The 26,895-nt window shown below is 44.7% G+C and overlaps 1 protein-coding gene across 1 annotated transcript in view; it reads left to right on the forward strand.

Moving 5' to 3' along the window:
- The window catches only part of LOC138488752 (aryl hydrocarbon receptor-like), a 654,410-nt gene that overhangs the window by 152,090 nt on the left and 475,425 nt on the right, over positions 1 to 26,895 (forward strand). The gene's annotated exons all lie outside the window — the stretch shown is intronic.

A 26,895-nucleotide genomic window follows, 5' to 3' on the forward strand; every position in this document is an offset into this window, starting at 1 on the left:
TTCCCCCATTCCCATTGTTACTCCCCATTCCAGGGTTCGTGGTCTGCCCTGTGCTCCTCGTCTGCGATAGTTGCAGTGGTGCCTGTTGGGATTATCCTTGTGGAAAATTCCCCTTGCTTTGCGGTTGCACACCTTGTTGCGCTCCTGGTGCGTGTTGTTGCACTGTGTGATTCTGTGGACCGCCCTGCTGTAAAACTACAGGTGGATTTGCCACGCCTGCTCCTATTCCTTGGCCGTTCTGCATCATGCCTTGATTACTGCATGTGCGTGCCAAATGCCCTGTCATTCCACAGAGCCAACATACTGGCGGTGGTCGGATCATTTGCCCATTTGACATATCTTGTTAGCATTTTGCATATTTTGAAAACATCCTTGATTAGTTTGGAAACCTCCCTGATTGCTCTGCCATCCTCTTCCCCTAAATCCTCTTCCCCCGGGATAAAACTCTGTATTGCCTTGATTATTTTGCTGTGTACTAGCCACCTGCTGCATGCTTGATTCAGCTGTGCTAGTTATCATGACGCCCTCAAGAGCATATTTTGACAATTTCCTTTGCACCAGTTTCGCTTCCTCACCCTTTCGAGTTGCTTCCTTTTTGCAATTCTTTTCCTGCAGCAATCTACAATAATGTGCGATGGTCAACTATATTTCAGCCCAAGGCTTGGCTTCAATTCCCACCAATTTCTTGAGTTGTTTCTGTATTTGCTCTTGCAGCCCTTGGCACAATATATAGTAAAACACAGGTATAGATTTCATCCAAAATTCATGAGTCTTGAGCACCCATGCGTCTTGCAAATTCTGTATGTAAATTAACGGATCTTCGACTCCTTCATCTTTCGCGTCATTATAGCTCCCATATCAGAAGTGTCTGGGTAAAGCACTCATAGTGCCTTCCATACTGCGGCTCTACAATTGTTGAATGGAGCTCCGTCGTGTGCGGTATTAATTGTGGTTATTCCAGGGTAGCCTGCTCGTGCCCATATGTCATCTGCTCTCTCACCAAGTATGGCGATTAGGAGACCTTTGATGTCCCCTATGGCTAACGTGTTTCCGCCTGTCATTTTTTCTAATTCGTGTATCCATTTTCCGTCTCCCGATGTCAATATTGGAAGCTTGTTTTTCAAATGTTCTTGATCCATGTGTGGCCATGGAATATACTGCGGTCTTACTCCCCCCTTCTCGAGCAACGGAAATTGGAATGTGTAGCCCTCTCTCTCTTCTCTCATTGTTCTCCTGTCTATTGCAGGGGCAATATTCCTGCATCGCGGTCTACCTGGTAATGCCCTTAGTCTGTCCACATAGGGCAGCAAAGACACCCCCTCTGACCATCAGATACTTCTTCATATCGGTCAGGCTGCGTGTCGGACTCTGATGCTCTCGGTGCAGATTCGCTATTATCTGACCACCTTATTCCTCTTTCCCTTGGGAGTCATCTTTTGTTCCTTTCCTCTTCCTCATTTTCCTCGCACTCCTCCCTTTCCGAGTCAGACATTGTCTGTCCCCACCTAGTGCAACTTCTCGTATCCTCTTTGTTCCTACTTATTTCTAATCTTTGCTGTTTCTGTTTGTCTTGGTGATTGGCTGCTCTTGGGTTGCGATCGAGCTGTCTCTCTTGCTCTTCGCGATATAGCTGTTCTCGCCTTTGTCTATCTTTCTTTCTTATCCTTTCAACTCTTAACTCCTTCTCTTTCCCCTTTCTCCATGTCTCATCTAACCTCTCCTTTTGTTTTGCATCATCAATACCTTTGCCATTGAGTTTCAATAAAATTTGTTCTCCCAACCATTCGGCTTTTGCGAATGCTATCTCATCAGTTCTATCTTCGCTTTCCTCCCATCTTTTCCCTTCACTTTCTTTGTCGAGAGATGTATTTGTCTGTGCCTGATCTCTTCTTTTGTCGTCATGTCTCTCCATGTCCCTTGGGACTGCGGAGGTAATATTCTTGTCCTTATCGTTCCCTTTATTTTCGTCACTGCTATGTGTAGGTGACTCATATGCAGGGTTGCTATACCCCGTGGCCGCTTTGAGTTCTCTCAGTGGATATAATGCCTCATCCTTACTTTCTTCAATTTTTGTTTCGGGTGGGGCAGGTGGCGCGGTAGGCGTCTCACCCCCCCCTTTGTGCATGCATTAAGTATCCAATATGTTGGCGGCTCTTTCTCCTTTCCCTGTTCATACATTAACCACAACTCGAGAACAGCAAGGCGTTTTTCTAACTTTTTGCCTGTATATGTGGCATGCAAATATGTCGTCATATGTTGTAAGACGGCTTTAGATAAAGACCCATTTTGTGGCCATGGCATAAACATCTTGTGGGCAGTACCTTTAACCCACTCGGTACTATATTTCTTTAGCTTGGTTGTGTGTTTTGGCAACTGCTTGCATAAGTGTGCCAATGGAGTCATGTCTTCCATGCTTAAATCGGTTTCCTTTTCTCTTATATAACACTCTTCAACGTTTCCGTGTGGCTTAAACAACTTCTAACAATATGACCGAGCACGAAACACTGCAAGCTCCAAACCAAATTTTCCCAACATTTTATACATTCTGATTTATTCAAAAAACATCAATTCATATGTGATTTTATCTCAGCTATCCAATCGCACAAAATTCAAATCTGTTTTCTTTAAGAATTATTTTTCTATATGAAGTCACAACAAAAACGTGTAAGACAGACGCTTGACAGACTAGACAGACACCAGATTGACACAGATATCTCTGCCTCTAATCATTACGCCTTCATGGATTGTAAACGTACCCCCTTCACAATGTCTTTAAATGTTGTGGTAGTTTATCTGTTCCCCCATCATGTGGGACTCTGGGTACACGTTTCTTCTAGCCGCTATATTAAAGCATAGGTATAAGGCCAATCCTCTCACTTCTCAGGTGTCTGCCCCGGTAACCTCTCTCTTCTCGGATGTCTGCCCCGGTAACCTTTTGTTTACTTTTATTACTCTTGAGTCATTATCCCCTTATATATACAGTTTTCTCTACTTCTAACTATATTTAGTTTTTTCTCCCGCCTCCCTCTGTTACCTTTTCCTGTTACTTGTTCTATAGCATGCACTTTTGCCAGAACATTAGTCTTTTTTACTCACCATTTGCATGGTTCTTCTCTGGACCCTCGGAATCACCGCCTCTGTTACCGCCTTCTTTGGGTTTTCGCCCATTCAGCTGCCCGTAGGAATGGGAAGGGATGCGTGGGGAACACGGGTCCCTTCAGGCTCTGACTGCAGTCTGTTTATGCTACCATTTTCTACGGGGAGCTTCGCAGTCTACTCAGCCGAATAGCAAAGGACTTGCGATATTGCCAAAGACCTAGAGTTACTTTATGTCGACGGTCAATAGGTGTCTTATTCAAATCAATAACCGATAATTGATAACCATCAATCTCTGCTACCAAGTGTACTCGGGAGACCCCCGGCCGGCGCATATAGCCGAGGTTTGCTCCAAGAATATGTTAAGACGCGATAGCTACACCTTGAGATGGATGGGGGGGTGCAGATTTATTACTCCAACACCAATAAATAAGGACAACTCAATGGTTTGGCAAAAGGAGTCCGTTTAATGACAAGTACAAAAAATGGGGAGTCATGGCAATCATCAGTGATGCGATAGTCCGTCTTGCTTCAACTCCAATGAACTACATAAAAAACATTTATACTGAAAATTCATCATAAGTGATGTGTAACACTCAAAAGTTAAGAAGCATTTCTATTGGTTCGGAAAAGGTAACTTTAATATAGGTGCTATATCTGTATGTGGTAACGGAGTGAGGGGATTGGGTAAATACTGTCAGGTGGGCATCTAAGCCCTTCCTTTAAAATGACTACTGCAGATGTCACTAAAAGTACGACGTCCCATTGGTTCTAGTACTATAGGACCCTAGATTGTGTGGTCCATTGTGATTGGGTTGGCACCAACCCCATGCATAAATTTCCACTTTATTTAGCAGCATGCAGAATGGTCAGCCAGGTGCAGGGTGCCCCCCCCCCAGCTACCTGGCCTTCCTTCAATTAAGGTTACAATCAATCATCACTTCAACAACAATGTGTCAATTATGTTACTGTGGTTGGCCTCGAAACTGCATCTTCTGTCTGGGAAAGTTCCGATATCTTCTCCTGGGCGGATGCCACGCGTAGGTGTGAACTCGTGCTTCTCCTCGCTCGGATGGTCACGTGATGCAGACACCGTGAATTTGCCTAGTTTTTCTTGATTTGTGCATTTAATTCTTATTCAGCTTGCCACCTGCCTATGCTTCCTTATCTTGACCTTTCAGAGACAGGATATTCTGTTCTTAAGTTTCAATTAGATTTAGCTACTGTTTGTTCCTTCTATTGGTATGACCTTGGCTCTCTTGGCATGCGTTGCATCTGCTGAGTTTCAATTCAGCCGTCTCTTCTCATTTTGCTAGAATATGAATCTTGTCTTGTTTGGCCTCTAGTAACCTGAGTTGATTCTGCTTTTCGCGTAAAGTGGAATCGCACTTATAATAATGGACTTCCCTTTGAGGTAGATTATGTATAATGGCGCTTGCTGTGCTATTCTTCTACTTAACATAGCAAGCTGCACTGTTTTCTTAGCTTTCTTGCGGTTCCAAGCATATGTACAGGCGTAAACTGATCGACTGTATTCATTTTGCTTACAGCTTAACTCTCTTACGCTTTGATAGCTTCCTATCACTTTAAGCTCACAATCTCTTTTCTCATGGTGTTTCGTCTCCATGTGTCATTCTTGGTTCGTCATTTGTACTATCTGTGAGTCTGTCCAGGCTCTCGTGATGTCACATTGGTCTTCCATTAAGACCTTTTTGGTCTCTTCCGGGACAGTACTTAGACAATCTTCATTTCTTCTCATTTGTTGGTAGGGTTTTCTCAATGGATACTTTACTGTCCATGGTTGTCTGGTTATTGGTACTTCACTAGGTGTTGCTCTTCTGATGGGTACTGGGCAGAGCCCTACGGTGGCTCTCTGCTGGTTTATTTGCTCATCATACGTCACATATTTTGGTGTGTATGTTCCTGGTACTTCAAAATGGGCGATGGGAGTGCAGACTTTATGTGGGACCTCTACACCGTTTTGCAAATACGCGCTGCTGTATTGGTACAATAGCTCGTCTTAGACGGGGCACGGTCTCATGGCTCTAATACTGGTGAGGTAGGGGGTAGGATCTCCTGTAGATGTGTACGTCTGCTCCTCTACATAGTACAATGAAAACTTCGGCAGCAGATGATATGCCAAAGTTTAGCCTCTTATATCAGTGCAATCTGACATGTAGTGATGTAATAGGAATCTTTATGCAGGAGAATTGCGTGCTAGCCTGCTCTTACATCCATCTTGGAGAAGTTTTATGCTCCCTGGCTATCTGTAAGTAGGTCCTTGAGGGTAGGCATGGGGTGTCACTCTGATTTGAATGCTTTGTTGGGCAGGAACATATCCACGCAAATGCACACTTGGTCTGGTCTCTTGGGTTTTCTTGCAACCACATGGGCGTGGGACTGTGAACTTTCTCTATGATTCCAGCCTCTTCCATTTTTCAAAGCTCTTCCTCTAGTTTCGGGTGCATGTGGAATGTTATGTGCCGATGTTTGATGGCAACTGGCTGGACAGTTGTATTGCTTTGAAAGTGCCCGGGCAGCCTGTGCCATTGCATAGCTGATTTAATTCAGTGACAAGGTCTTCTATTTCTTCTACATGCACTCCAAACGTGAAGTGTTGAGCTCCAGCTCTTCTAGTGTGTTGCAGGTAATGAGGGGGGCCATGTATGCATGCATGGCATATATTTTTCTGATCGCTTGGACGTTATTATTATACTTATTCTTGCCACACCTAAAAAAGGGATAGAAGTTTCTCCCCTAGCAGCATATATGTGAACCTTGGTTGGCCTCAGAGTTGGACGCAGCTTCAAAAGGGTCAACCATATCTTACTCATGTTGTTTACCGAGGGGCCCATATCAATGAGTGCCAGCATCACTGTTCCTTCAATGCATACCCTGAAGCAGAGTTGGGGGCATTTGTCTGATTTGCAACCAAGTGGGGAAGATCATGAACACTGTGGTCATCTTCCGAGTCGTCTGGGTCGGACATCTGTGCTGATTGTACTTGTTGGACCCTGAAATTGCTTGCCGTTTGGTTATCAAAACGGGTATGAGTGTGCATGTGGCATACTTTTGTAAAGTGGTTAGATCTGCTTCACTTGCAGCATTTTATGCCACGTGCCAGACAACGACCTTGGTAGGCAATGGACCTCCACAGTAGTCGCATGATCTGCATGGTTTTGGTGGCTGGGTGTATTCCCTCGCTTTTGAAGAGGTTTTACATGGTTTTCGTTTTGCAAGAGCATGCACTTCGGGAAGGGATACCTATTGAAAAGCACCTTCCATTTTCTCAGCCCTAACTTTCATGCGAGCAGCCCAATTCTAGAATGCGCTGCAGTGGGAGGTCCGACTCTCTGAGATTCTGTCTATGGCATTTGTTCAAGAACAGCCTTGAATTAGCTTGGCATGTACCTCATCTGTTTCATCAACGAGGGTGCACGAGGAGGCCAGGTAGTGCAGTCTCGCATGAAAGGTGTCTATTGGTGCCACTTGTTTGGCTCATCAGAGTTGGAAGTGCTCAAAGTCGGTATTAGCTTGGGGGTTGAAGTCTTTTCCTGGAGTTTCCTTAGCTGCCCAATAGGATGCATCTGAAGGTTTTACTGTTTTGAATATCTTATGAACCCCATGCCGGCATAGTTGAGCACCACAGATTTGTTTTGCATCATCGTCCAAATCTCCCACCCCGCCTTTGTCTCCAGTGTTTGTCTCCCAACTTGTAGGGACTCAGTGAAGTCTCCCACTGAATCTCTGCATAAGGTCACCGCTGTAGAGATGATGGTTGGAAGATAAATAACCTCTTAAAATGTATTGCAGGATCATCAGGATGCCCCTGATGATCTAGGAACATAGGGTCTGGCAGTAAAAATTCAGAGACGAGCACCCCTGCCTCCAAGCACCTTGGGATAGTGTTGGCGGGATCTGTCGGGGCTCATTGATCGTGTGATCGGGGCCCTGTAACTTGATTGACGTGATGATGCTATCTAGTGTGCCCATGTAATCAGTGCCTGGGCTCGCCAAGAGGGCGTGGTCTGCCGGCTCGTTAGGCCAAGCCCCCTTGATGAGTTCTGGCTTAATGGGCTACAGGCACCCCTGCCAGGCAGCCCTTTGAAGAGATGAGGGGGCTGATCTCTGCATTTATTTACTAACGACTTGCCTGGCAAGGGACAGCACCTTGCCTTTTCAGCCTTAAAGGTTGCGCTACCCCTCACCAGGCATAATGCCTGGGGAGGGACAGCATGTAAGGTAAGGTCACAAGAAGCCAAGGTCTTTTTTCATGAAGCCTGAAGCTCCTGCTTATTAGCAGGAGCTTCAGGCTTTAGAAAAAAGGCCATTGGTTTCCAGTGGCCACAGATTTTCTTTGATAATTATGGATTAAATGCATTTTTTTGTTGGAAGCCTGAACCACTAGCATCCGGGGCTGCCAGGGGACATTAGTGAGTCCCAGCAAGGCCCCGCCTCAGAATGATATTTCTGAGCCTGGTGGGGCTCGGCCCCAGCCCACTTAAAGCCCTGCATGTAATTGTGTGCGTGCATGGCTGTCTGTACGTGGGCAGCGAGTAAAATCCACACACACATCATTATGGTGTAATCCTGACGCCACACCATGAACTGAGCATGGTGGGGCTCGGCCCCGGCCCACTTAAAGCACTGCATGTGATTGTGTGCGTACATGGCTGTCTGCACGTGGGCAGCGTGTAAAATCCACGCACACATCATTATGGTGTAATCCTGACGCCACACCATGCACTGACAGTTAAAAATAGTAAACATAGACAACTAATAACCAAAAACAGGATGATTGACCATAGATTAGAGATCGGAACAGGTAGACATAAACATCCATGAAATTGTAAGCGACAGGATATGTAAACAATGTGATTTAGACCACATCGAAGATCTGAGTTTCTGCAATACAAATAGGAAACTTCCCAGATCCAGAGAATGAGCCAGAACATATGTATCCTTGGGAGTGAGAGCTATATGACAGCAGAAAAAAGCCACACTACCTGGCCCTATGTCCCAATATAAGGCATGCAAAAGACTTGTATCCACAACCTTAACTATATAGACCATATACAACAAAACTATATAAATATATATGATAGGAAATATAGGTGATCTGTATTATCCAGCTTTGTCAATACTTATTATTGCATTTGTATTTCTCCTCTGCGCCCAGAAATGACCGCCCTTCGCTGTGCCGCTGGGTTGTTACTCTCCGCCATCACACAGGTCTGCTGCAGCTCTTGGTGTGCAGGGCTCCCTCCCAGGCCATGAGATCCCCTGCTGCATGGATCACAGAGCCTTTACTTCAGCCTCTTTGCATCTCTGCTCCTCAAGCAAGAGACAGCGGGGCAGCAGGGTGGTGGGCGATGGGGGACAGCGGGGCAGCAGGGTGGTGGGCGATGGGGGCAGAGCGGTATAATGCCAGGCTTGGGATGGGGAGGAGTGTAATCAGCATAGCCCGGGATCGTATGAGGAGGGCTGGGGCGCTATGCAGCCAAGTGTGGTTTGCAACGGGAGTATTGTACATAGCACAGACAGGCGTGTAGATGATCAACCGCATATGACAAATGAGTATGATTATGACGAAGTTTTGGCAACACGTGCGTCTTTATTCATGACAAGGAAGCATTGCTGTATTGTGTTTGATATGGAGCCTGTTGCTGTATGCAACTGGCCAATGACAGGGGAGCGCTGGGGCTCTGGGCTTTCAGCCAGTGGTGGAAATGGAAATAATGTGATGGGGGATCCCACAAGGGCGTAGTTTGGGGTTGGGGCAGAGTTCCGAGGAGGCGGAGTTTAGAGGGGCCGGAGCTGGCAGTTGAACTGCAATCAAAGAATGTTCGAAATTGTGCAATTTCTTTCATGGCTTGAAAAGTACACAAACCATAGTAAGGTATGCACGCAAATATATGTGTGCGTACCTTACTATGATTTGTGTACTTTTCAAGACATCTTCTCAAGACTACAAATAACAGAATCTGTTTGGGAAAGGCAATGATCACCGAACCCGCAGCTTTGCGGGCTAGATTATGTACTGCTCTGGGTGCACAGTGTGCTTGCACTGAGCAGTTTACATTACCGTGCCCGCATATCTGGGGGCTGGGTGATCATTGTGCTTTCCAAATGGATTCTGCTCTGTATGCACAGTGTGATTTCTGCTCTGTCACCAGGTCTTTGACTCTGCGAACCTGGGGGCTGTCCTCGGCAGGGGAGTATCCAGCATTGCAAGAGTGGGAGAAGGATGAGCCACGAAAAAAAGGTTCTGTTACGTCCCCCCTCCCCCAAATGCAGTGTGAGCAATTCCATACGTTCTCATTCACGCCCTCAATCCGGCCACCCCCACCCCAATCTACTTTTTTGGTAACATTAGTGGCAGATGGCATTTTAACACATAACAAAAAAAAGCTGCATGATCAATACAGGTGCAAGAAACTCATCTATTAGAGGTATGTCCAGGCAAAATACATGCAAACCTCCAAATGTGCATATGGATTGCACCAACAGAAGTGACTTCACAGAAAAGGACATTGCAAGGAGCATCAGCATTGATACTTGGAGGCACCATGGAAATGACTTCAGAATAAATTGCCATAAGTAAACCAAGTGGCAAATAGCTTTGTGGTGGAATATATCTAAATTGCACTATTAATATATATGGAGCAACTGTCACTGGGCTTTTAAAAAAAAAAAATAGATGATATATTAACATAAGCTATGAAGTGAATCAATCATTTACAGAGCTGCAGATAAGACACATTGCGATTAAATGATTTGCCCAGGATCACAGACTTTGGTTAAATGGTGAAACCGGGATGTGGACAATTTAAGCAATTGAGCACATCTTTCCAGATTTAGTTGATATACATATTTATTAAGGTTTTGCTTTGTATTTCATGTGCTTAAATAATACTCTATTTATAGCAATGCCTTGGATGCAAACCATATTACATAATAAACTAGCCTTTTATAGTAAACTAACTATACGCTATATACATTAGAAATAAGTGGAGCAATAAGAGTATGACTTTAGTTTTATTCCCCCATCCTGTATTCAAAGTGAGCCTAACAAATCCCCCTTGGGTTTAAAAGCCACTTTATTTCATAAAGCATGCAACGGTATGCACCCTTCTCTCTTCTGATCACCACCTCCCATCAAATTTCTAAAGGGACACACGTTCCTGCTAATAGTCCACCGTCCCTCCCATCAGTGCCTAATGGCCCACATTCTAAGGCTCTGTTTACGCAGAGCAACATGAGAGACACTCTGCAGCCCAAAGCTGCTTGGGGCATTGTCCTGGCAGCAGGACACCTCTCCCTGTTCAGAAAAGGTAAGGTGTCCTCCTGCCAGGACAATGAGCGTGCTGAGCAGGAATTGCTTGGCACACAGGACACCTTTCTCGCTGGGCACCCCAATGCTGCTGCCAGCCCACTACCTCGATATGCCATTTTACCTCCGTGATCTAATGTGCTCTGTGCAAGCGCACTGTGCAAACAGGCCTTGTGTGCACAGTGCGATCACACAGAGGATGTTAGATCACAAGAGCACTGTGCGCGGTTTGACAGGGCTGGGGCAGAGGCAAGCCGAATCCCGAGATCCAACTAGAGAACTGCCTCCCGGATCTCGGATCCAGTGACAGCCAGCCCATTAGCCAGCGATGCTGTCAGCCAATACAATAACACAATAATCCTTTATTGGAATGGCATATGAGGTAACAAGTGTTGCCAAAGCTTTTGCAAGTTCATAGACTTTTCAAGAGTTTTATGTTTACATGTTTGTATTTCTGATGGTGACACACTTACAATCATTCTGCTGCTTTTTGTGTTATTTGTGAGTGTTTTGACGTAACTTGTTTCTCTTCAAGCTTTTTAAAATGGGTTATTTTGCTATAGAATTCTCTATCTTAGAGGTTTCTTCTGTATACATATAAGGCGCAGGGTAGGAAGAAGCGCATTTCATTCTCCATGCATCTCAATGAGTTCACATTGTTGGCAGATGAGGGCTTGCTCTGCTTTTCAGGCGTGTGATTGGTGGAGGGACTGAAGTGGTGTACAGCCAATCATGTGATGGGGAGCTCACCAATTATGATCATGCTGCCGTGTGATAGGGGAAGACTGAAGCTACGCACTGCCAAACATGGGAGGAGTAGGGTCAAATGTGGTCAGGCACGGTATGGGGGAGAGGAGTGTGGTGTGTCCATCCTGTATGTGTATTTCCCTTTAAGAGGTGTCATGACTATGTCATGACACTGTGTTAATAAATGGAATTTCTGCACGCGCGTGCCTCAGAGCGGCGGCAGACTCCAACAATGGATTTACTGTGTCTGTCCCTCACTTCGGGCCTGCATGCCCATACCATGTGATCACGGTCCTGCAGGCACTCGTTAAGGTTTTCATACATTTATTAAAGATCAATGTATATTTAAGTTTAGCTATCTTTCACAATTAAATACTGATTAAAGCACTTTTGAATTGTCATCTTCCTTCCCGTTATTTAGTGGTACGAGGCAAGGTTGTCCAGTATCTCCTTTTCTTTTTAATCTAGCATTGGAGTCACTTATAGCCTGTACCAGGCAAGAGTCAGGCCTTCGGGTTCCACTTGTGGGGGACAAAGAGGTTAAGGTGCTGGTCTAGTGAATGACATGAATATACTTCTGACGAACCCGGAAGAGGGGAGGGGATCTTTTGAATCATCTACTTTAGGAGGTGAGTCTAATTTTGGGACACAAAATCAATTGGGGGAAAACTGTGGTTTTCCCGATTAAAGAGGCCCCTTTGTGTGAAGGATTGTCTGATCGGAATTGTCAGTGGGCGAATACGGGTGTAAATTATTTAGGGGTCTACCTTGTTCGTGACCAGAAGAAAATTGTGGACTACAATGTCAGCAAGTTGATAGAGGTGCTTCAAAAGGATATCCGCAAATGGGAGCGTATGACCTTGAATGTTTGGGCAAGGGTGAATGCTTTTAAAATGATGCTTTTGCCCAAAGTATTGTACGTTATAGTCACTCCCTTTGAGATTTTCCAAGAAGGGGCAAAGCATATTTTTTTCAGGAATTCTTGTGGGGCACAGGAAAGAGGCCAAAGATCCCACGTTACATTATGACACGCAGTGTCTGGGTGACCAGTTCTGGCTATCCAATTTTTGAGAATTATCACAGAGGATTCCTGCTGAAAAAATCTGCCTACTATTTTGCAGAGGATGGTGGGATTAGAGCCATTGTGGGTATCGATAGAGAGGCAAAGATTGCTGCCTTTCCACCTAAGTGGTTTGTATTAAAAAATGTCCAGTTGCCTGATAAATTGCAGATTGTCACCTTTACTAAGACTGCGCTGACATCGTGGATTCTAGGGTGTGGACAGAATTTGTTTATGTATTATGGAGCGTCAGTTTGGTATAATCCTGGTTTGCAGACAGAAAATAAGAGCTTGAACTGGCAGAGCTGGGTCAAAAAAGGGATCTTGAAGATTGGAGGTATCTGGCAGGAACTAAAAATTATACCCTTTGAAAAACCTTTCACGAACATATGGTCTTGGTAAGAGGGAGCTAGGGACATACAGGGCTTTGGAGGATCTGTTATCTCAGAGGCAAAGGATGCTCAATACACCAATGGGAGAAAAGCCCCAAATTTGTGAATTATTTAATACACTGCCCCATATGGTCTCAACCTTTCTTAAGATGATGCCAGTGGAAGGCTCCTTGACAAATTCTTTGGAAAAACTGAGCCAAGCTTGGATTGATGAGTTAGACAGTAATATATCCGTGAAGGAATGGGTGGGCTTTGGAAAGTGGCCATAAGGACCAAGATGGATTTAAATGTATGCTATACTCACCAGAGGATTCTAGGTCGCCTCTATTGGACTCTGGTGCAAATGTGCTGGGGCTGTGAACGGGGAAGGGGCTAATTGCTGCATATGTTGTGGGGCTGGCCTAGAGTTGTGGACCTCTGGAAGGGTGTGACATTCCCAATGACCTTGTCAGCTGTGGTCCTGCTGTCATTCGAGTGTAGATGTAATGTAGCATGTGATTTGTCGTGCTGGATTGATAAAGCACTGCTTGTGACGACCAAACAAATCCTGAGAGTGTGGAAAACAAGGAAGAAACTACTTGTGGTGGGTTGGTTATTAGACATGCAAACTCTTTCAAACTTTGAAAAACATATGCTGTTAAAACAGAACCGGGAGGAGACTGATCTTAAATGATGTGGGCCCTTCAATGATATGTATGGATGTGTGTAAATTAGAGCATTCTATGATTAAATATATGTGTGTTAGTCTAGTTGGTGGCGTATGTGTATGGGTGTGTGTGTGTTTGTTTTGTGATCTGTCCTGTTTTGACTCTGTAGTTTGTGTATTATATCTTACTGTCCCATAGAAGTTGGGTTTATTGTGTATAATAGAATTAAAATGATTTAATTGAGATGCTTGTGATATAATATGTGATAATTTAGGTAAAATATGTTCATGTACTTTTGAAAATTGAAACAATTTTGAAACCCATGCAATGTTTAAATATTTTTCTTTTTTTGAAAATGTAAATAGTTTTTAAAAAAAGCACTTTTAAAGATTTTTTTATTTTTAGAAAAGGATGTTGGGGAATAGCCCCACATATAAGGTGTTTTTTAATTGTCTAATGTTACAGTTTGTTTGACCTTTGGTTGTGTGTAGATATTTTGTTTGCATTTACATGACATTGCTCAGCCTTATGTTTGGTGTATGTTTTTTGTACGAAAACTAAAACGAAAATGAGAAAAGCAAAATTAACTTTCTTTAGAGGAATGTGCTTCTGGGGATTTTCTACTAGGTCACAAAGTTATAGCTAGAGGAGGAGTGGCCAGGAGTGGGGGTTAGTTTTCATGGCATGAATGTGATCCAGCAGTGTGCTGCATATGTACAGCAAGGACAGCCTAAGTCATGGCTTTTCATTACTGTCAAAAACCACTGGCACATTCCGAAGTGTGACCTTCCCCTGCCCTCCTCTAATTGATTAGCAGGTTGAGTAGATTTGAATTTTATTTATTTTATTTCATTGAGCATTTGTAAGGTGCTTTATACAACAGAATTGTGCTCAAAGCCCCACAAGACTAAAAGGGAAGGGAACAGGGTAAATAATAACAATGGCAAAAAACCAAAAAATATACAGTCATGGTCCTTCTAGGCCTTGTGGCATACGGACATGCAAGTGCATCAAGGGGAAGTGCAGGGGATGGGGAGAAGTGGACAAGTGCTGGAGGAAAGCCCGGGAGGTAAGTGCTAAGGGAAGCCAAAGAACCTCAGGCTAAGTGCTAGTAGAGCGACTCTCAAGGGTCGGTGAGGAGCAACCAAGCAGGGGCCTGCTGTCATGAATCACAGGGTGTGCCCCTTTTGGGCCTCATGGTCCCTGTCACAACGGGATTATACGCATTAATACCTCCAATATGGCCGTCCAACGCATTCCCTTCTCGCTCCATGCGTTGGACGTAACCTTTCTCTATTTCTAGACCACGCCTTCCGCGGCTCCGCGCGTCTCAATGCTATTGCGAAGTAGCGACCAGACGTGTGCTCCGTAGCTCGCGGTTCTTCTCCTTTCCACTCCGCTTTCCCTTTCTTGAACCCCCCCTTCTTCTTCCTCCTGGATTCGAGTTCTAGCAAACTCACCTTGCCTCCTGGATTCCTGGATTCGGCCTCCTGGAAAACTGAACACATTCTGGATTCAGCAGAGACACGGGCCGCCTTCTTCAAAACCCATTCCATCCGAAAGAATGCAGCATCCAAGGACGGTAAAGAACGGATTCAGGTGAGAAGGGGGGAACTCCTTGACAGTTTGAGACGCCACCCAATCGAAGGTGATATCGACATGGAGGCTGCCGTGCAGGACTTGATGTGTCGTATGCAGGAACTATCAACCGAGGTACAGAATCTGAAAGCCGAGAACGCCGCTCTTAAACAATTGGTCATATCCCGGGATTCTGCTACAAAAGAGAGTGTTATACTGGGCGGAGCCGTGGATAAATACGACGGCTCAGCAAAGACCCTTCGTGCATTCCTGGATTTGTGCTTGGTTCACTTTACCTTCAAGCCTTACTATTTTGCGACCCTCAGGGCCAAGGTGGGTTTTATAATCTCTCACCTTTCCATGAATGCCTTTACTTGGGCCACTCCCCTAGTTAACTCTAGTGATGCCCTACTGGACGATTCTGATGGGTTTATACGGGCCCTAAAAGACATGTTTGACTGCCCTGAGCAGGTCTACAGCGCACAAGAACACTTGTTAGACTTTCAGCAAGGGGCCCAGGATATGCTCACGTATGTGACCCGATTTAAACAACTGGCAAAGGAAGCTGACTGGTCCACTGAGGCGAGTTGTACCCTGTTCAGGAGAGGATTGAACAAAGAAATTAAGGATGAGCTGGCCAGAGTGGCACAACCAAGCTCATTCCAGGCATTACTGGATCTTGCCATGCAGATTGACTTCCGTATCCAGGAAAGGAAGTCAGAAAAGAAGAAATCCAGGGGAACTCCTTCCAAGGTATCATTTGATGGTAACCCCAGACCGGAAATCAACCCAAGCGCAGTCTCAGAATCCGAGCCCATGCAGATTGGGGCCTTTCGTGGACCCATATCTCCACAAGAGAGAATGAGGAGAATTCATACGGGCTTGTGCATGTACTGCCCCTCAGATAAGCATTTGGTTAGGGAGTGTCCTTTAGCACCCCCTCGGCGTTCGGGAAAAGCCAGCTCCCAATCCTAGATGGAGCAGAGGTTCGGGAGAGATATGTTTGCTCCACATCCATTCCATCCTTGAACTCTCCTGGACAAAACAATTTGGTGGTACTACAGGCCTTTTTATCACCATCCAAGAATACAAACTATTCCATTTTGGCCCTGGTAGACTGCAGAGCTATGGGAATATTCATCGATCATGAGTGGGTTGATAAACATCAGATTCCCTACGAAACACAAGGCACCATGCAGCCCGTGGAGGCTATCGACGGAAGACCCCTCACATCAGGACCCATAAACCTTCAGACCAAGGAGATCCAGATTTCTATAAATCACCATCGAGAGCTGATCAGGTTTGACATTATTAAGTCAGCTCATTACCCCTTGGTATTGGGCATTCCCTGGCTACAGAAACACATCCCATATATCAACTGGTCTGCGGGTTCCCTATTCCTAGGCTCAGAGTTTTGTATGTCTCATTGTCTATCCCTAGAACCTCCATTAACACACCCAAAGGAACCAACAAAGGAACAACAGACACCACTAATGGTATCCAATGTCATGCAAGTTCCTGAAGTCTACCAAGCATATGCTGATGTGTTTTCGACTGCCATTGTCCAGGCTTTACCCCCACACAGACCTGAAGACTGCGCAATAGATACAGAACCCTCTGCAGTGATTCCCTTCGGCAGGATGTTCATTCTTTCCGAACCCGAGAAGAAGGCCCTAAGAGAATACTTGAATACCAACCTTGAAAATGGCACCATAAAACCTTTGAAATCTCCTGCTGGTGCTTCTCTATTCTTTGTTCCCAAGAAGGATACCAAGGAACTCAGACCCTGCCTTGATTATCGTGGGCTAAATCAATGTACCCTCAAGGATCGGTACCTGTTACCCCTGATTTCGGATATCCTGGAAGCCATGAGAGGCGCAGTGATATTCACCAAGTTGGATCTCAGGGGCGCCTATCATTTGATCCGTGTCAGGGAAGGAGATGAATGGAAAACCGCCTTCAGAACACCCTTTGCCCATTTTGAGTACCTAGTCATGCCCTTCGGATTGGCTAATGCCCCGGCAATTTTCCAACGCTTTCTGGATACGGTGTTCTCTGACATGCTGTTTCTCTTTGTTATTGTATATCTGGATGACATACTGATCTTTTCCAAGGATCCTAAACAACATGAAGAGCACGTGAAGGCAGTTTTGCAGAGACTCTGAGATCATAAACTCCTGGCCAAACCTGAAAGATGCTTGTTTCATGTGACCTCCGTTCACTACCTAGGGTTTATTCTTACCCCAGAAGGAATTGGTATGGACCCTTCAAAGGTAAAAGCCATATTGACCTGGCCTGCTCCTACTTCCGTGAAACAAATTCAATCTTTCCTGGGACTTGCCAATTTCTACCGGAAATTCATATCTAATTTCTCCGCGATAGTTCAACCGATTGTTGCTGTCCTGAAGAAAGACATTCCTTTCCTCTGGTCAACACCTCAAGATATGGCGTTCCAGCATTTAAAAACAAAGTTTACGCAAGCTCCTATCTTGGCTCAACCCGATACTAGCCGTGCTTTCCTGGTAGAAACGGACGTTTCAAATTATGCCATTGGCGCAGTCCTGAAACAAGAATTAGGAGATAAACTTGAACACCCAATTGCTTACCTCTCACAAACTCTGACTCCTAGTGAAACACATTATTCAGTCCTGGAAAAAGAATTGTTAGCCATTCGCCAAGCCTTCACTGAATGGCGACATCTACTTTTGGGAGCTAAACATCCAGTTTAGGTCCGTACTGACCACCGGCACCTCCAGATTCTACAGTCTTTGGAGTGTAGGAACAGTCGCCAGGCGCGTTGGGCATATTTCTTTGCCCAGTACCAGTTCCATATCACTCACGTTCCTGGATCACAAAACCTGATCGCCGACGCCTGATCTCGAAGACCTGACTACAAGCCCACTGAAGGCAAGGCATATCCTCAGATGTTTTCCCCCACGATCTTTGTGGCCCAGGCAGTCAACCTCCTCAAAGAAATCCAAGCCCAAACCCATTCCTCTGATCTGTGGAAGGACAAATCCAAAAGAAATCCTTGGAATGTAAAGGTCCGGGAAGGTTATTTGTTCAAAGACAATCTGTTGGTCATCCCTACAAAAAGACTACAACAGAAAATAATGAATCTCTGTCATGATACCTTACACTCTGGACATCGTGGTGTCACCAATACCCTCCGTCTGATACAAAGGCAATTCTGGTGGCCTAGCACGAGACCCGACGTATGGCAGTACATTCAATCCTGTGTTGTCTGCAGCCAAAATAAACACAAGAACAAGAAACCAGCGGGCCTTCTACTACAACCTACATTGCCAACTAGGCCTTGGGAGATTATCGCTGCGGACTTCATTGCGGAACTGCCACCCTCCCGTGGGTATACCACCATCATGGTTATCATAGACTTGTTCACTCATATGGCTCACTTTACGCCCCTGCGTAAATTACCATCCTCTTCTGAACTAGTAGGAATCTTCCTGGAACACATATTCCGTTTGCATGGACTCCCTTCCAAGATCATTTCGGATTGGGACCTCAATACATCTCACAATTCTGGAAACATCTCTGTCAATGCTTAGGGATCCAACGTGCCCTTTCGTCAGGTTACCACCCTCAAACCAACAGAATCACAGAACGTGTCAATCAAACCCTGAAACAGTATCTTCGATGCTTCGCCACCAAGGTCCAGGATGACTGGTCGCTCCTGATACCCGTGGTTGAATTCGCTTACAATAATTCTGACCATTCGGCACTTATGATCAGCCCCTTTTATTGCAGTCAAGGATTTCATCGTCGGTCCTACCTTCTGTTCTTCCTCAATCTACACCAGTACCTACAGTTGACTCCTGGATCGAAACCTTTGTCAACATACATAAAGAAGCCAAGGAATTTTTGGAGAAACCCAGGAAACAGACCAAGAAATATGCAGATTCCAGAAGAAGACCTGGCCCTTCTTATGCAGTCGGTGATCAGATCTGGTTGTCCTCAAAATTACTACCCCGACATCTACGGCCTAGTAAACTGGCCCCTCGGTAGTATGGTCCATTTTCCATTAAAGAAATTATAAATCCTGTTTCTTATCGGATCAAATTGCCTGACTCCTGGAAGAAGATACACCCAGTCTTTCACACATCTTTACTGAAACCCTACTATCCATCCTCCCAAAAACCCTCCAGACCTCCTCCTATACTGGTCGATGACCAATTGGAATATGAGGTATCTCGGATTTGTGATTCCAGGTATAGAAGGGTCCAGCTTCAATACCTGGTTGAATGGAAAGGATATCCTTCTAGCAAAAGAACCTGGGAACCTCTCTCAAACATCAAGGCCCCACGGCTGCTCAGAAGGTTCCACCTCATCCACCCGGGCAAACCAGGAGGGAAGGGTCTTCGGAGGAGGCATGCTGTCATGAATCGCAGGGTGCGCCCCTTTTGGGCCTCATGGTCCCTGTCACAATGGGCTTATACACATTAATACCTCCAATGTGGCCGTCCAACGCATTCCCTTCTCGCTCCATGCGTTGGACGTATCCTTTCTCTATTTCTAGACCACGCCTTCTGCGGCTCCACGCGTCTCAATGCTATTGCGAAGTAGCGACCAGACGTGTGCTCCGTAGCTCGCGGTTCTTCTCCTTTCCACTCCGCTTTCCCTTCCTTGAACCCCCCCTTCTTCTTCCTCCTGGATTCGAGTTCTAGCGAACTTACCTTGCCTCCTGGATTCCTGGATTCGGACTCCTGGAAAACTGAACGCATTCTGGATTTGGCAGAGACACGGGCCGCCTTCTTCAAAACCCGTTGCATCCGAAAGAAGGCAGCATCCAAGGACGCCGGTAAAGAACAGATTCAGGTGAGAAGAGGGGAACTCCTTGACACCTGCGGGGCAGTGCAGTGGGTGGAGAGGAGTGCTGGTATTGACTGGGAGGGTGGTCCTGATCCTGTGAGATTCATGGACATCGGGTCACTGGTCACATCGGCAGTGGGGTTCTTATCAGGGAAGGGAAAGAGGTAGAGAAGAGCAGAGTTTTGAGGAGTTTCCATAACTTAAGGAGGTCCGGCTCAAGTCTGAGTGGTGCGGGAAGTCTGTTCCAAAGGGAGGCACCAGTCGAGGAGAGGGCTCTGCCCACCACTATCTGCTTGGAGAAGTGCTTGACAGTCAGAGAGTTGGAGTTAGAGGAACGTAGGGCTCTAGCATGGTAGTATTTAGGGAGGGAAAGTTGGAGATAGCATGGTCCCAGACCTCAGAAGGCCTTGTGAATGATGCAGAGGGTCTTGAACTTGATCCTCGTAGCCACCAGGAGCCAGTTGATAGATTATAGGGCTGGAGAGATACAGTCCCTGGGCTTGAGGCCAAGGACACGTCTTGTAGCCCTATTCTGAATGAGCTTGAGGGACCAAAGGGAGGAAACAGGGAGATTAAAAAGAGGCTGTTGCAGTAGTCCTGCCTGGAGAGGACCAGAGCTCTGGAGACATTGAGATTCTGGGGAAGGTGAAAAAAGGAAGAAGGCCTCTGAGGCGGTGGAGCTGGAAGTGGGACTTCTTGGTAAGGTCCATGATGTGAGGGGTGAAGGAGAGGGCAGAATCGAAGATGAACCCAAGGTTTTTGGCCTCACCAGATGGTGGCGTAGAGGGCCCAAAGAGGGTGGCATGAGGGTGGCCAGAGGGTGGGAGGAAAAGAGGGCACAGGTGTCCCACTGAGGAGGATCTCCATCTTACTGAAATATTTGACAGAAATCATTTGCTGCACAGCAGGCCTGAATGGCGGACACTCTGGGATGAGAGAGAAGGAAGAGGGAGAAGAGGGTAGTTTGAAGGAAAGCTGTGTGTCATCAGCATAACACTGGAAATGAGGAGAGAAGGAGTAGATCAGGTGGGCAGGAGGGGCAAGATAGATATTGAAGAGCCATGGTGATAGGATAGAGCCCTGGTGGACCCACAGGTAGAGAGTGTGGTGGTGGTTGAGAAAGGGCCCAGTTGCATCTGGGAAGGGTGTTAGTGAGGAAAGAAGTCAGCCAATCCAGTGCCCGGTCATTGATGCCGAAGGTGTCACAGAGTCGTTTTCATGAGACTAGGATGGTTACCCGTGTCAAAGGCAGAGGATAGATTGAGGAGAATGAGAACATCAGGAGAGTTGGAGTCGAGATTTGCAAGCATATTTTTCTGGGTGTTCAGGAGAGCAGTTTCTGTGCCTCTGGCTGCCCAGAATCCAGATTGATGGTCATGAAGGCAACCAACAAGATCAGTGTGGAGGGTTAGTTGGGGAAGGACCAACTTCTCCAAGAGTTTACTCAGGAAGGGGGTAGTAGAGATAGGGTGATAGTTAGCTGGGCAGGAGGGGTCAGCATATGGCTTTTTTAAAGACAGGGTGAACTATTTTTGAGCAAATCATGGGAGACTAAAATAGCTATTTCTGGTATTCGTTGTTTGCAAGAGCAGAACTTGCATATGACAAACAGTTGTTTTTGTGTTGTAGGCAATATTCTAGTTAAATTAACCTGCTTGTCCTAACGGCAAGCCTCACTGTTTTGGTTCAGCATGTTTGTTTAATAAAATCCTTACAGATTGGAAGTAGGTCAGATAGTAAGCACTTCCCCTTGTTATTTGAGTGGACGGGGAGTGCCTCGCCTTCTCCACCAATTATGAACCAAGTTATCTTAGGGTTTGCAGTTAGTAGCTCTAGAAATGGAGTCATTTGAACTGAAGGTATAGAGGTGGCATGATGGACTGAAAAGGGTTCACCTACTTACCTGGTTTCTGAGTCACCACAATGGGAGGCCTGTTTGCCTTCACAATTTGATTTTTACGACTGGCATTGATGACCTGGTAACAAAGAATCTATAGAGATATTTTAAGAAGAGAGCAACTAGGACACCTACTTTAGGAATTTGAGTTGAGGGATGAGAGGATCCCTCCGTCAGATAGTGAAAATGCCAGCCTGGGTAAATGGAACAAGTATACTTCACAAAAAAAACCGATACAAACTCCCTTAAACATAGGCACCGACTGGTCCATAGCAACACACGTAGGAGGTATGGTAATCCAAGAATGTTGTTACATTTTGGAGGCTGATGAGTAGTAATAAGCAAGAGCTGTATATTCCCTCAAAGAACAGATCTTCTGTGCTAGACTGGTCACTCAATATTAGCTGCTTGTTTACCCCTTGGACATCGAAGACCACCTTCAGTTTTACTCAAGAACAACTGAGGTGACTGTGCAAGCCCTCAGCTTGGGAAATGTAGGGCTCTACCAATGAATTCAAACATTGTGAGGCTTGGTGCCTGACGGAATTTGCATTGGCCTATTCAGGGCCCATTCTGAGTTGTGGGCTTCTGTTCATCATACATTATTTGTGAAAATTGGATGTTGGGCTGCTTAGCACAATCTTGGAATAAACATCTTCTTATTCCGATACACAAAAAAAAGGTCCTCTAGCGAATCCCTAAAGTTACCTCTTAATAACTCTTTTTGATTGCCCATGAAAGATCCTTGCAAAAACTACTTTCTGAATGAACTAGCCGATTAACTCGCAGACCAGTTTGTTCGAGGCCCAGTTTTTTTCACCAAATTTCACCTCAAATATAGATGGGGTTAGGTGTAGGTGTTTAGAATGGTGGGGGGTACGGGGATCACAGGGGGTCTCCTCCACATTTAAAAATGGTAAATTCGAACAAATAGGCCTTGAGCGGGGAAAGTGATTCAAGTTAACATCATAGATCCCTTTCTAAACACACTGTGTAGTTGGAGAATGCTGGTAACGAAGACACACATTAGGGATAGCTCAGAACTTCAGAAAAATAGTCTAGTGCCCCTTGTAGTGAGAAATGGTCGAGGTAAGGGAAACCAGCCCTTAATTAAAGCATTATTGGATGAGTCATCCAGTTCTGTCGTAGTCAATCGGGATTTCTTATGCTAGTTGGGGTATTTATGCTGACTGAGTTTTTCAAAATGCTGATTTCCATACACGCAGACACGATAACGTTGCAGTTAGTGTCTGCTCATTTCCTTGCACTTTACCTTGTATATGGTAGGCCTATCAGCAGCAATGTAAGAGGACTGGGCCTTCCTCCTGAAAAGGGGTACGCCATTTTCAACTGCTTTTCTATGCCGATGTTATCATCATCTTGGATATGATCCATGTGGGTCTCCAGCGACCTCTGGATAGGGTTTTAGTATTCCACAAACCAAACTGGTCGGAAATAAATCTACCTTAATCCAAAATAATGTGTTTCCCAAGTAAGGGAGCTATTTAAAAGTCTTGGCATTTAGCAGGAGTACAATTTTAATTTGGTGATGACTTTAAATATCTGGGTTTCAATTTCGTTCAAAAATCAAAATGGGAACCGCTTTCGATAGCATACACCGAGAAACACTGTGGGCCAGATTGGGAAAAAAGGGTGTCCAAAGGACTTGCTAATGGCAATAAAAGATCTATACACGGGCACCTCTATGAAAATCAGCCTCGATTAAACAGGTACACAAACCAAATGTATACCTTCATCGAAAGGCCTGTAGCAGGGCTGCCCGAATAGCTCGAGCCTTATTCAAATTCTTCATTGAAGATCTGAAAAAAGCACTAGGCCCGGGCTGCACTTTCTCCCCAAAAATAAATGGGACAGCTTTGGGGTGGCTCCTGTACGTGGATGATTTGGTACTGCTAGACCTCACACCTATTGGCCTCCAACAAAATTACATCCGTCAAAATGACTTGAAGATCAACGAAAAAAAGGCAGAAATCATCATTTTGGAAAATCTGAAAGGGAGGAAAAACACATGCAAAGTTGGTCATTGAATGAAAATCGGATCGACCTTGTGGAACACATCAAATACATAAGTGTTACAATAAGTGCTAACGTCTGCGATGCTCCATGGGCCAAATGCCTAAAGGATAAAACAAAAAACTTGACTGCACAAGCCCTAGTTGTGGGGCGGAAGTACTGTAAGTTTTCACTTGAGCCCAAAATAAAGTTTTATAACCAAAAGGTTGTTCTATCGCTCACCTATGCAGCAGAGGCTTGCCTGGGGCTTCCCCGGGAAACATGGCAGATACTGGAAGGCCACTTTTATTAAAAAAAGTCCTGAGATTTCCTTAAGGTGTGCCTATGGCAGTAATCAGAAGCGAATTGTGTCTCCTCTCCCTCTATGTAAGAGTGGTTTGGAACGCTGTGCTCCTCTTCAGAAAATTACAGCTACCTACTTGTCTACCACAATTTGAGATTTTGGCAATTAATCAAACGAGAAATGAAGATCCTTTACTGAATGTATGGCTTAACCAATGTCAAATGATTCTAACCAACTTAGGAATTTCTAGAGAAACACTGTGTAGAAACCCCCTATTGGCAAAGAAGATCTTGTGGGGGGACGACTGGGACAAAACAAAACAAAGAAGAACAAACTCAAAAGCCCATATGCTCTCAAAAACATTAATGACAGCATTGAATGAGACACCCCCTTATTTGAAGAGATCCTCCACAGTGAAACAAAGAGACTTGCTTCTCAGGTTTCGCTTAAACATAGTACGCACAAAGGTGACTCTTTTAAGCTATGGAGACTCTAAAACACATACTCCTTTTTTGCCCAAAATTAATATTCTTAAGAATGATGCTTCTTTACGAACAAATGAGAGACAGATATGGAACCGACGCAGGGGCCTGGTGGGAGGTCTTTTATGGGTGTCGAAGGTGAAACTCAATATCGCTCTTGTAAAATATTTGGAAATCACTATGAAAAAACTAGGAGAGCTTGACCAAAGAAAAACACCGGCCCTCTCTCTCTCCACACCACAACTTGGACTTTCGCATCTTTTTATGCATCTCTTTTTGCTTCCCTTTTTATGATTATCGTTTTTATGATCACAAGGACCACGGGATCTGACCCGCGATAGTATTAAAAGGTATCGGTACCCTTTAATGTATGCACAAGATTCGACACTATAAAGTTCTTGACAGGCAATCTACATGCCACTATTATTGGATGTTTAAAGAAAGAGAGGCCAATGGGCCAACATTGACTTCTGCTTATCATCACCACATAGAGAGAATTATGATTTGAAACAACACTTTATGGTTATGCATTGGGTATCACAGACTTCAAATCGAATGGGAATACATACCACATTGGTCAGCGCCACTGATTTCTATGCGACACACCGGCTACGTTAAGGAATACAGACCTTTAACAAGATAGCCTTGAAGACGACCCATCAGTAGAAACACGTGTCGGCTGTTGATTTGTTGGACCAAATCAATAAATCCCATTCTGTACATCAGACAATGCTGGGACTCAATCTCTAATAAGGATTATCGGCATTCTCATGATATTTGATGGACTACATTAAGGTCTTTTCGTGGATGGGCAGCATACTTAATCAATCTTTTTGGTTCTGTTGTAAATTACCTTTGTGTGTGAAGAGACGATTTTATCAGAATTAGGGAATTTTCTGTTGATTGATACCTAAGACTGCCAAAAGTTTAAATAAACTAAATGTCAATGAAATAAAAAAATAGCGATAGTTTGAAAACTAAAGTCAGCATCTGATGCCAAGTTTGGTGGTGAATCCAAAGGCTACAGCCTACAGCCCCAGGTCACAGCATATACAGACAAGGTTAGCTCAGTTGTCTTATCTTCTACAATGCTTAATTGATTGTTAAAGTATCTTCAAGATCTGATATTTTTGGGCAACAAGATGAAGTCAACTTGGTATACATGAGGTGTTATTCAGTTACTGGCGAATCGTAACATTACCTTAGAGGTTCAATGTTAACATGTGAAAGAATGTGCACACTTATTAATGTAATGAAGTTGAGTGCAATGAAAGAACATGCCACCTGTTTTGCCCCCCCTCCAACTTCAATCCTATATTTAATGAGGTTGCCATGTTGACCTGGGAGACAGCTATTTTGGGAATTCCGTTTTGAATGTACCTGGCTGAAAAAGCTTATGCTGTCTATGCAGTTGTGTGGAGGGGAAAGGGGAACTATGCAGTACCCCCTGTAATCTTACCCATGGTATGTCTAAGGGCACACATTATTGGGAATGGAGAAGTGGTAATTTTGGATAGCAAAGGTGGATGTATTTTGCCTAGATACTCTAGAGGAGGTTGATCCCAAACTATACCTCTCTGTGGTAAGACTTTTGGAGGCAATCAAATGGCTTATATTGGGTTCCAATTGACTGTGGGATTTTCTTTCACATAATCTAACCATCGCTATGCACATGTTCCCAATTTATTCTTAGAGTGAATTAGGTGTTTTGCTAAACACAGTAGTGTTATGGCTCTGGATATGGTTTGTATTTATTCTATTCCAAGGAATGCTTTTTCAGCATGTTGTGAATTTTTTAATTTGCGATTATATATCTTAAAATAGACTGTTGTGTAAAATATTTGTAATGCATTTGATTTCCTGACTGTGGGCCTCATCACGTGTTGGCCGGTATCTGGGCTGTATTACCGCCCAACTGTATTAGCGTTAGTACCAATCGGTCTGGCGGTATTACCACCAGATCATGGGTTGGGCGCTAACTATAAGTACCCATTCCCACACGCCTAACTCTTGATAGGGCCAGATCTTAAATGTAGCGGTAATACCGTTACTGCCGCATTTGAGGGCTACCGCCCAACTCGGGATGAGGCCCTGTATAATTGGACTGTTCGCTGTAAGGCCTCTATAGAAAATTGTATTTTTTTACTGCATATTTGTAGATGTTTTATTATGTTGAAAGTCTGTATAAACCATATAATATTCATAGTTATAAAAAGAAGGAAAAACTCCCTGAAAGTGAAAATCCATGTGGATTTTGTTTTTTAAAATGGAAATACACTTTCTGTTTTCAGGGAGCAGAGAGAAAGAGGCAGCCTAAGTGAAGGGTTGGGGCAAACTACCTTTTAAAACAAGGCGAAAGAGTCGTAAAGAAAAACAACAATCAATTGTGTTTATTTTTAAAAGTACCCTTAATTTTAATATTGATCCAGAAATGGAACGTCTTTATTGAACCAGGTGTGTGATGAGGGATGAGATGGCCATTATTGAACCAGGTGTGTCACGGGGAGGCTATCTTT

The sequence above is a fragment of the Ambystoma mexicanum genome, chromosome 9 (genome assembly GCF_040938575.1).
Source record: "Ambystoma mexicanum isolate Mex_15411 chromosome 9, UKY_AmexF1_1, whole genome shotgun sequence".
NCBI classification, from domain to species: domain Eukaryota; kingdom Metazoa; phylum Chordata; class Amphibia; order Caudata; family Ambystomatidae; genus Ambystoma; species Ambystoma mexicanum.